The 12664-nt window shown below is 34.5% G+C and overlaps 1 pseudogene; it reads right to left on the minus strand.

The window, feature by feature from the left end:
* Nucleotides 1-12664, minus strand: part of LOC121210067 (importin subunit alpha-1b-like) — a 34572-nt pseudogene that overhangs the window by 20768 nt on the left and 1140 nt on the right.

Raw genomic sequence — 12664 nt, forward strand, 5'->3', positions numbered from 1 at the left:
ACACGACGAATCAGGAAAGAAAGAAAACGCTATCTACTACCTCAGCAAAAAGTTCACTGAATGTGAGGCAAGGTATTCGTCCATTGAAAAATACTGTTGCGCTCTGGTTTGGGTAGTTCGGAGGCTCAGTCAATATATGTTGTATCATACGACATGGTTAATTTCAAAGCTGGACCCAATAAAGTACATGATGGAATCACCTGCACTTTCAGGAAGAATGGCACGATGGCAAATCCTACTGTCAGAGTACGACATCATCTATGTGAGCCAAAAGTCGATAAAAGGGAGCACAATAGCTGACTTCTTAGCAACTCGAACAACAGAAGAATATGAGCCATTGAGATTTGATTTCCCAGATGAAGACTTGATGTGTATTACAGAAAAAGAATGCGAGTCATCAAAAGAAAAGTCATGGAAAATAAGCTTTGATGGCGCATCGAATGCCTTGGTGCATGGGATTGGAGCAGTTTTGGTATCACCAGAAGGGAACCATTACCCGTTCACTGCTAGATTAAACTTCTTCTGTACTAATAACATAGCGAAATATGAGGCTTGTATCATGGGACTTCGTGCGGCAATTGAACGAAGCATCAAAACTTTAGAGGTATACGGAGACTCAGCATTGGTGATTTACCAAATCCGTGTAGATTGGGAAGTGAGGGATCCGAAATTGGTTAAGTACAGTGATCTAGTGGCTGAATTGATCAAAGAATTCAAAGAAATAACTTTTTATTACTTCCCATGAGAAGAAAACCAATTGGCTAATGCTCTGGCCACTTTGGCTTCAATGTTCAAAGCAAACAGAGAAACAAAAATAATGTCTCTTCAAATGAGCATATATGAAGTCCCTGCACATTGTTTTAGCATTGAAAAAGAGCCAGATGGACGGCCATGGTTCCATGATGTCTTAGAATATATCAGGAATCAAAGGTATCTCGAACAAGTAAATGAGAACGACAAAAGAACAATCAGAAAAATGGCAGCGGGATTTGTTCTTGATGGGGACATCCTGTACAAAAGAGGAAAAAATTAGGTGCTCTTGTGATGCGTGGATGCTGTTGAAGCCAAAAAAATACTTGAAGATGTCCATGAGGGGATTTGTGGGACACATGCCAATGGTTTCACTATGGCCAGAAAGATTATGAGACTCGGTTATTACTGGTTGACGATGGAAAGCGACTGCATTAGTTTTGCAAGAAAATGCCACAAATGTCAAATTTATGGCGATAATATTCATGTAGCCCCTTCGCCCCTTCATGTCATGACTTCTCCGTGGCCTTTTTCTATGTGGGGCATGGATGTTATAGGGCCAATTTCCCCAAAAGCTTCTAATGGACACCGATTCATTTTTGTGGTCATTGATTACTTCACAAAATGGATAGAAGCCGCTTCGTTCGCCAATGTGACGAAGACTGCAGTTTGTAGGTTTTTGAAAAAGGAAATCATTTGTCGATATGGTTTGCCTGAAAGAATCATTTCAGATAACGTCATGAACCTGAACAACAAAATGATGAAAGAAGTGTGTGAACAATTTCAAACAAAGCATCATAACTCATCACCCTATCGCCCGAAAATGAACGGAGCTGTTGAAGCAGCCAATAAGAATATTAAGAAGATTATTGGGAAAATGACCGAGACATATAAAGACTGGCACGAAAAGCTACCATTTGCTTTGTATGCATATCACACATCTGTACGGACATCTACGGGGGCAACTCTTTTCTCTCTGGTCTATGGAATGGAAGCTGTGCTACCTATCAAAGTTGAGATCCCTTCTCTACGAGTCCTAATGGAGTCGAAATTAGAGGAAGCAGAATGGGTTTGAGCACGATATGACCAGTTAAACCTCATCGAGGAAAAACGTCTAAAGGCAATTTGTCACGGACAGATGTACCAGAAGAGAATGATCGCGGCCCATGACAAGAAAGTACGGCCAAGAGAATTCCATGAAGGAGAACTCGTGTTGAGAAAGATTCTTCCGATACAAAAAGACTTGCGAGGAGAATGGGCACCAAATTGGGAAGGACCGTACGTCGTAAAGAAGGCATTCTCAGGTGGGGCTTTGATTCTCACTGAGATGGATGGGAAGGAGTTACCTAATCTAGTGAATTCAGATGCTGTGAAGAAATATTATGCCTAAAAAAAATGGATCAAGGTGAAAACCCGAAAAGGGCGTCTTGATAATAAAAAGGATCAAGGTGAAAACCCGAAAAGGGCGTCTTGATTAACACAAAAGATTAGAATGAAAACCCGAAAGGGCATTCTAATGAAACAAACTGGCTTAAAAAGCAAGGCGTTTTGAACGGTGGGTCAAACAGCGAGACTACAGTATTTGAAGCATTTCTGAAAGCTTGAAATCTTCTACGCAAGAAGCCATGCTCAAAAAGATTCTTGATTAAGGAACGGGGAAGAGTTCATGCGTTGAATATCTAGAGTATTTGTATTTGTTGAAATGCGATCCCTTCTCTCTTTATGACATTTTTTCTTACTATCACTGATTAACTTTCTTTGTTTGCTACATTTGAAATGAATAAATGTGAGGTATCCTTTTGTCCATACCTGACCATTTTCATGCATCTAATTATGTGGTTTATTTACTTGATAAATAGTGAAATGACATACTCCAAACAAAAGAAATGTTAAGCATTACCTGGATAAAAATTCGATAAGTACAAGAACCTCAAAGTAAAGTCAAAGTTCAACCAGGGGCAAAAGAGTGATATTTGAGAAATGTTGATTACTCGTGAAGCTTGAAGATGGGTACAAGGCCTGAAGAGAAAGTCGAGAATCGAAGCAATGAATGCAGATCGTCACAAGGATCATAACAAAAGGACATATGACAAGCATGCCTAAGGCGCATAGCATAATCATATAGGCATAAAGACATTTAAGACACATGTTCATATCATGATAACATCATGCATGACATATACAGGTACTCCAGTAGAGCAAGAGGATGTAATGATTTCTGTACTGAATCAAAGGGAAAGACACTTGAGTTCCACCAGATGACAGGTTTTGATATTTTGATGTTTTATTTTCAAAATTCAACTCATATTGCGAGAAATGAGTTGAGCCTCAAGGCACGCTGAGGTAATTTCAATTTCTGTTTTTTTTTCAATTTCTGTTTTTCAAATTTATGTTTTCAGAAATCAACTCATATTGCGAGAGGTGAGTTGAGTCTCAAGACACGTTGAGGTATTTTCAATTTATGTTTCAAAAATCAACTCATATTGCGAGAGGTGAGTTGAGCCTCGGCTCATATGCTGAGGTATTTTCAATTTCTATTTTATTTTAATTTATATTTTTCAAAAATCAACTCATATTGCGAGAGGTGAGTTGAGCCGCAAGTCACGCTGAGGTATTTTCAATTTCTGCTTTTCAAATTCAGCTTTTCAAAAAAAATCAACTCATATTGCAAGAGCTGAGTTGAGCCTCAAGACACGCTGAGGTATTTTCAATTTCCGTTTTTCAAGTTATGCTTTTCAAAAATCAACTCATATTGCAAGAGGTGAGTTGAGCCTCAGGGCATGCTGAGGTATTTTCAATTTCTTTTTTTTCAATTTATATTTTTCAAAAATCAATTCATATTGCGAGAGGTGAGTTGAGCCTCGGATCACATGTCGAGGTATTTTCAAAATCTGCTTTTCAAATTAAGTTTCAAAGAACTAACTCATATTGCGAGAAATGAGTTGAGCCTTGGCTCACGTGCTAAGCTATTTTCAATTTCTATTTTTAATGTCTGTTTTTTTAAAGAGTCAATTCACATTGCAAGGAATGAGTTGAGCTCAGGATCACATGCCGAGTAAAGAATAAAGATTGGAGCTAATCGAAGTTACAGTGGAGCTAATCGAAGTTGCAGTGGAACTAATCGAGGATATCAGATCTTGCCTTTCTAAAGGGGTAGAAGAGAAGACCAAAACCTTATCTCACTGAAGCGATAGAAGAGCAGATTAAAGCTGTAGATCTTATCTTTATGAGTTACAGTGATGCAGATCGAAGCCACAAATCTCATATCCTTGAAGCTACATTGGGGTAGATTGAAGCTACAAGGTGTATATCAGAAGATGCAGTGGATTGAACCAAAGCTACAAGATGCGTTGGACTGGAAAGAGACTACCTGAAGAAGAGAAGCGCCAAAGAGGTCAAAGCTCGACGAGGCCGGGCAAAATTGGTCTTTCCTAAAAGTCTTCACTCTATTCTCGTCACACGACAACAACTCTATTATCATTATACGACAATGAGTAAAGAGGGGCAGCTGTTATAGCCCAATTTTGCCCCATAACCCATTTATAATTTTGACCCACTTAAACCCAAAATTAAACCCAACAATATCCTAAAACCCATCAGCCCACATCCATTAAAATTTAAACCCACTAAAGCCTAACCCAAAACTAAACCTAATTACCTAGCCCAAGCCCAATACCCATTACACAAAATTTTTTGAAACCCTAATCTACCCTAGCCGCCTCTGCCTTTTGACCAACTCTCTGACTCCTCTGTCACCACCCACTCCTCCACCGGCCACCTGCTCTACTGCTTCCAACCACCGCCCATGCCCATCCCCTGCAAGCAATAAAGAAGACAAGACAGATATAATAGAAAATAGGTGTAAAAGGGTTATAAAAACCCGAATCAAAAACTGTAAAAGGTTCAGCAAAAAATATAATACATATACCACATATTTGAATACATAGCAAGTGATTCCAAGGCAAGAAAAAACAGCAAATAGAGGGATCTAAACAACAAGAACCAGATTCAAGCACAAGGTGATTTTATTTTTTTAAGAAAAGAAACCGAATCTTTTTTTTTCATCAACTACAAGTCTGTATATATATATTACAAAATAAAAGTAAAAAAAAACTAAAAAAAAATTACCTTTTTTTCTCTTCTCTATTCCTTCTCTCTCTTTTTTTTTTCTCTCCTCACCAAATGATTTTTTTTGTTAATTTTGGCCTTTATATAGCCTCCCAAAACGACGTCGTTTTGGGGGCTGCCATTTAACCCCAAAACGACGTCGTTTTGATACAACTCGGTCTGACCCGACCCGACCTGCCTCAGGATCCGCCTGTTTTTGAAAAGGGGAAATTTGCGCGTGCGGTCCTTCCGCCTTTTCAAGCTTTTGCAATCAAGTTTTTTATTTTAAAATTTGCCCCAGGAAGTTGTCACACTTTTCAATTTAGTCCCCACTGATATGTTGTGTTTTGATGGGAAGGAATATTTGCTATTTTAGTCCTCCTAGGTTATGCGCGTGTGGCAATTTGATCCTTTTTCTTTATTTCTCTTTAAAATTGCCCCAAAACTTTGTTTTTGTTCAAAATTTAGTCCTTTTTTTTAATTTTAGTTTATTTTCGTATTATCTTCGTTATTTTATTTCATTTTAAATATTATTTGATTATCATTATTATTATATTAGTGTATATTATATTTACATACGTATGTGTATTTATATCTACATAGTATTTTTTTTAAAATTATTTTATTTTAATATTGTTATATTATGTTTACTTTTTTTGAATTTCTATATTATTATTATTATTGTTACTTATTATTATTACTGTTATGTACATATTATGTAACGCTCCAATTTTCGGGAATTCTGTGAATGTTGGCATAGGTTTAATTATGTTAGTGGGCCTCTAGAAGGCCCAAGCTTAAGATAGAACCCGGCAATTTTAGTTAATTTTTGTTCCATAAGAAAAAGGGGGTGAAATTATGAAATAGAACCTATGTGAAAATATTTGAAAATGTTATAGGCTAAATTGAAGTGGCCAAATAAATAGGAGTGCAAAATAGGAGGATTTGCATGACAAACCTCCCATTTTATATGAAGTGGCCAGCCATCATGTTGTTGTAGACAAAATGTGCACTTGATATCCATAATTTATGGTACAAATTGATACAAATTGATAATGGGTTAGGTAAATGTTCCATGATAATGGGTTAGGTAAATGTTTCATGATAATGGGTTAGGTAAATGTTCCATGATGGGAATTTCATGTCTTTTGTATTAAAGAATTAAATGGATGAAATATGAAGTTTTATTAAAAGAAAAAGGGGTGAAAAGAACAAAGTTTTGTCCATCTTTGTTCATCATAGCCTAAAGTTAGAGAAGAGAAAGGAGAGGAGAAAGCTCTTGAATGTTCGGTCACTTGGGGAAGAAAATTGAAGGTAAGTTCATGGTAGTTTGCTTTTATTTTGAGGTTCATGAGTTCTTCTTGATTCTACCTTAACTCTTGAAGCATATTTTAGTTTTTAGTTGTGTTGTGAGCATTTAGTCATGAATTAAAATGAAGGAAATGGTTGTTGTTTCATGTTCTTTTGATGAAAAATGGAAGATAGGTAAAGTTGAGCCAAACAAATGAGCATGCATGTGCCTTAGATGCTAAGGGGAAAAATCGGCTAACATGTTGTGCTTTAAAATGATGAAATGGAGATTATACTTAAGTAAAATCATAGATATGTGATGATTGATTGGTGATATACATGTTTAAATAACAAGCATGCAAGTTAGGTGTGAAAGAGTGATTTGGTAATAAATCTGCTTGGGATAGCAACAGTAATGTGACTTTGGAAAATCACCATAAATTGTGGGAGATGAATTAGAAGCTGAATAAATTATGTAATTAAATATTAATGAGTCTAGTTTCAAATGGAATAAACGAGAACATATTTTGAATTCTGTACAATGAAAAATTTGATTCGTAATGAAGAGTGGTCAGATTAGTCAAACAGTGAAACATGGGAAACTTTAAGAAAAATCTGGTATTGATTGGCCATACCAAAAATTCTGAAAATTTTATGGATAGAAGATATATGAGTCTATTTTCAGGGAAAATTAACGAAACTTGATTTGGAGTTTCGTAGCTCCAGTTATAAATAATTTAGTGACTGTTGCTCAGGAAGACAGCTTGCAGTGAAATTATGATTATGTGGTAAACATTGACAAAAATTTGTTAATGAGTTGCTTATTGTTTTCTTATAAGCTTACTATGATCTGTAGGTGTGGTTGGCCGAATATTGTAAGGGGTTAATACGTAGTTCGTATTTGAACAGTTAGATTAATGTGTTAGTAATCCAATTGTAGGCAGTTCGTGTGTGGATCTCGTCAGCATATCGTTGCAAACAGGTGTGTAACTAACACCCTCTTTCTTAGTCTAGATCGGCAAAAGTCGAAAAGCCGAAATGCCGAAAACCGGTATTTTGTAGATTTGCGAGTGTGCGAATGCTCGTGAGGTAAATCGATTAATGTTTTTGGTAAGCTGCAATGTTTGGACTGCAAAGTGCATGATTTCTGTGCCCTCGATATTTTTGGGCTTAATGGGCCAAAACTGGAATGATGGGCCAACGGGCCCAATTCGGTAAGAACCCTCGGTAGTGATTCTGTTAGTACATGAAAGGTAGGAATATGCATGAAAAACCCTAAAATAGATAAATTACTGAAATACCTTTAAAAGTGGAAAATTTACAGTTTTACCCCTAGGAGATAAATTACCGAAATACCCCTAGGGTTAAATTGACCTAAATGCATGTTTGACTGTTGTTATTTACTGCATGCCATGTTGTTATTATCTGATGCATGGGACTGGGATATTGACGGAGGAAGTACTGAAAGTGGCTTGTCCACGTACTGGAGGCTTTGCCTCAATTTACTGTTAACTGAGCAACAAGGCTGCAACTGTGGAGTGTTGGGCTGGGTGGGTTGAACTATTCCCCACATGGAGTGTTGGGCTGGTACGGGTGGAGTGTAGTGGTTGGTGGGTTGAGTAGTCTCCCCAAATGGGCTTGCATATGTTTACTAATGTTGCATGTATTTTGAAATGGGCCTATGGGCCATACTGTTATCTGAATAAGGGGCTAAGGCCCAGTTTATTGTAATCTGAAAAGGGCTCTGGCCCAGTACCACTGTTACCTGAATGGGCTTAGGCCCAATGGGCTTGAGCTGACTTGGGCTTTGAATGGGTTTTCCTTACACACTGAGTTTCCCCAAACTCACCCCTTTTATTTTCATCCACGCAGGAAATCCCCAACCATAGTGGGCTTGGAGCTGTGAGGGAATTCGGAGTGGCTACTCGTTCTGAAAGTTTGATTTTCTTCTGGTGAACTGGACATCCTTTTATTTATGTTTGAAGTTTTGGGTTTTTAAATGTAATAAGGCTGCTTAATTATTTTTGATGGTTTTAATATGTATTACTAAGATAGGTAATACTTATTTTAACTGTTGAAATTGGATAGCTTTAGGGCGCGTTTTCAAAAACAACAGTTGATTTCAAAATAACACGACAACAAGCAAAGCTTCCGCAATGAAAGTATTTTCCAAAATTAATCACTTTTCCTAAAAATGACTTAATCAAATCGGTTTCCTAGAAATATCCATGACGCTAAGGTGTGGCAATGGCGGTATGCATGTCTAGGATTGGATCCGAAGGGAGCTTGGTACTTAAGCAGTCCGATGGACTCACCACCTCTTTTCCGGTTTCCTACCTGGTGCACAGCTTCCATTCACTTTAACCCTTAATGAATTAATCTTTTGAACATCAAGTACGATTTTCTGGACTTAGAATGGAAATTTTTTTTTAACGTTTTTGATGTGGCATGCCGGATTCAGCCATAACTTCTGGGCCGGGTTTGGGGTGCTACATATTATTTATACTATAATTAATATTAATATTATTATTATTATATTTACTATTATTATTTATAAATATTAGTGTATATTTTTATTATATATGTATATATATACTCTTTATGTATGGTATTTTTTTAACATTATTATATTTACTATTATATTTATTATCTTTAATATATTATATTTTACTTTCCTTACCTTATTATTATGTCATACTTTCTTTTGTATTTTTGCTATTATTGTTATTATTATTATTATTTATTATATTTATATAATATTATTAATAGGTACTTTTAACATTATTATTTCTAATATGTAAATGCTATATAAATATTTTAATACTATATTATGTATGTATTTTTCAACGCCATATTATGTATATATTTTTAATGCTATGCGTACACTTTGTAATACTATTATTATGTATATACTTTAATACCATTAGTTATACATTTTTGTACTATTTCATATATATATTTTTTCTATATTATCCTTATTATTAGTATTGATATTAATGCGTTTTATTATATGTATATATACTCTCAATATTATATTTTTATATGTATACTCTTAATACCATATTATTCTTATTATTTTCGCTATTATTACTTACTTTTAATATTATTGTTATTATTTACATATATGTATAGATATTTTCATGTACTTATTATAAATGTATCATTTGCTTATTTTATTATGTACATACATTTTTCAATATTTATATATATATTATTATGTATATATGCTTTAGCATTACTAATTATATATATTCTTTCTATTTTATGTATATATTTCAAATATTATATATAGTATATTTCTGACACTATTACTATTTACATATATATATTTTTTGGCGTACATATTCTTAATATCATTATTATATATATTTATTCATTGTTTCCATTTCGTGTTTGATTCTAATATTATGTTTAATGTCGCATATATATTTATGGTTTTAATATATTTGTCGCATTTATATTTGCTTCAATATACTTCTAGATCTGTCTTTTATTTTTATTTATTTGCTTTGCATTATTTCGAAAACCTTATTCTTGTTTTTAATAAGTAAGGCAATGTATCGGTTTAACATTAAGCCATAGATTTCATCGCTATGTGGGATGAAATTTGTCGGCTCGTGTTGAAAACGGAATACCCTTCTAAAAACCAAAAAACTAAAATTTCTCGTCTCTTCAATTGGATCACGACTAAATGATTACATTGAACTCGTATTTTTGAAAATCAAGACAACACATGTTTATAAGATACCAATTTTGGGCGTCGCGAGGGTGCTAATACCTTCCTCGCGCGTAACCGACTCCCGAACCCTGATTTTTATCTGGCTTTTGACGTAGACCTAAATTTGGCCTTCTTTTTGTTAGAAGAAAATGAATTTTCTTATCAAAAGATATTTATTAGGTGTCCGATCACACCTAAAAAAAGATCGGTGGCGACTCCCTTTTTTTCATAAAACCGAAATTCCAATTTCAAATTTTCAATAAATCGCCACAATTAGCGACCAAGCTAAAATTTTCGCGTTGCTACAGTGCCCAACATGCTTTAGCTAAGATGACTTCATCTTTTGAATGAATAAGACGGGCTAATGTAGGGAGTACAAGCTTAACCTGAACAATAAATAAAGGATAATTAGTAAGACAAAAATCAATTTAATACTGAACATTCGTAAGCCTCCAAGCAATATATCTCGCTTTCTAGTTTAATGTTATTAGTGCATAGTTTACATATCATTTGTGTTAAATGGGAAGAATTGGGGGTTTCCATTAGAGTCTGTGAAATAGAAATATGCCCAGAAGTTTGCATCCGAGGCTGAACTGGTGTGAAAACAAGGTACCTCGTCTTTGGAAGCTGTGAAAATTATTATTTATAGTGAGAGTTTGATTAGCTTAGCTTGGAAGGTACATTGGTCGAAAGTGTATATTGCGTGACAGTTAGCCTTGCTTAATCTACTTTTGGACCAAAGTATTGGATTGTGAGGGTGTTTATGTTGTTTGGCTGATGATTTGTTTGAGTGTTTGTGGTTTGTGTAGGTATTTGGTTTGTGGGAATGCTACCTTACTTATGATGGTTTTTTATACAGGTGTTCAAATAATTAACCGAATAGTTAACCGAATCGAATTAATATTAATTTAATTAATTAAAATTTTTAATCCTTTAATCGTTAATTGAATCAAAACTTTTTCAAAAAAATTAATCGAACTGAAATATTTCAATTTATTCAATCGATTAACCGAAATTTATATTTTTTTTGTTAAAACAAGTATAAAATACATCAAAAAATAAATTGATAATATTCATTTGACCAAATTAAAACTACATGTAATTTGTATTGTTAATTAACAACTTTGGTTAATTCAATTAATGACTCGATTTCTAACCGAATTAATCGATAACCGAACTTCTAAAAAATCACTAATCGACTTTCAACCGAATCAGATCGGTTGACCGACCGATTACCGAATTAGATTAATTCGATTGGTTAATTTGTTTTTAACCTAAATTTGAACAGCCCTAATTTTTATGGGGACCACCACTATAAATACTCCCAAGCATAAGGCCCCTAAACACCAAAAATAAATTTTGAAAACAATTCCATCTAGTGATGTTTTTGAGTGCTTAGAAGATTTTGGTGATTTTCATATAGACAAATTCGACGACCTCGTCGGTGGGTTAATGTGCTCGAAAGTGGAGTTAAATCGAATTTTGACATTTGATTGAGACAATGGCTGGAGGTATTTATATTCGATATTTCCGCTGCACTATATTATAAATTGATATTTATTCTTTCAGTTTGCTCTGTTTCAGTTTACTTGTCAGTAAAAAAGCATTGTACAAGAAAAAAGAAGGGACTTAGGGTCAAACCTGATCAAAGGGGGCTTACAAAACCTTGACAGTGTCCATGTAGCATTTCTCAGCATAGAACGTGAAACAAGTTCATTCAACAGAGCCAACAAAGGAAGCAAAGCACCATGGCCAAGAACAAGATCACGACATCTAAGAGAAACAGCAGCAATATTTCCCAATGCCAGGACAGCCTGAGTTTCGAAACAAAAAAGAAAGATATAAGATTATAAAACATTCATACAAGCTTTTGCCAAGTAAAATTAAATGATATTAGAATAATTTTCATTTCATATGCATACCTGCTCACGAACATAATCTCTTGGGGAACCAAGTAACTCAACAAAGCGAGGAACCACTCCAGCTTGACTCACTTCCTCAATAGGTGGTCTGGTCTACATTCTGTAATAAATTGCAAAAGATATCAAAGTAAATAATTTAAACTTTATATCACTATTTAAATAAAATTTATTACGAAATAGTTTTCTCACCATTTGAAAGAAACTTCGTGAACCTGGCAACCAAATTTTCCAGCTGCAGTCAAGGAGTGGAACATCATAAGAACAGCCCAATGCTCAATCAAGTCAGAAGCAGAACCAATCAACATATCATGCAAATAATTCACGAAGATGATGACAAGGTAAAACTATGTCATAAACAACAAGCATGTTAATTATTCATAACTATTCTGCGTTGAAATAAAGGATCCCAATTTTCACTACACTATTGCAATCACTCCTGCTTCAACTATCATGCACATGCCAACAACTAAACTGTAATCCAACCACTAAACTGACCTTACGAGAACCAATCAACTAAATTTCTAATTTGGAAATGTTTACAATAAAAATGGAAAACTGACCTCTTTCCGGAAACGCTCTTCGTGATTGTTCTTCGTAATCTGTATGTTATCCTTTACCTAACAACAACATATATATCATGTTAGAGCAAACAAATATTGGACCTTTATATTTAAAAAAGTTAAGTATGTAATTAACTTACTTCAGCCAACACAAATTCTATGTGAGCGATTGTTTGACCATTACATTCTTCACAATAATATATATTATCATTAGGATTTCTTTCTTCCTCACAAAAATCACAATAATAATTTTTAGAATCATCTTCTATAAAAGAATCTTTTAACATTAAGAGATGAACATGATATTTGGATTTCAT

Source organism: Gossypium hirsutum, chromosome A11 (genome assembly GCF_007990345.1).
Source record: "Gossypium hirsutum isolate 1008001.06 chromosome A11, Gossypium_hirsutum_v2.1, whole genome shotgun sequence".
In the NCBI taxonomy this organism is placed as follows: Eukaryota; Viridiplantae; Streptophyta; class Magnoliopsida; order Malvales; family Malvaceae; genus Gossypium; species Gossypium hirsutum.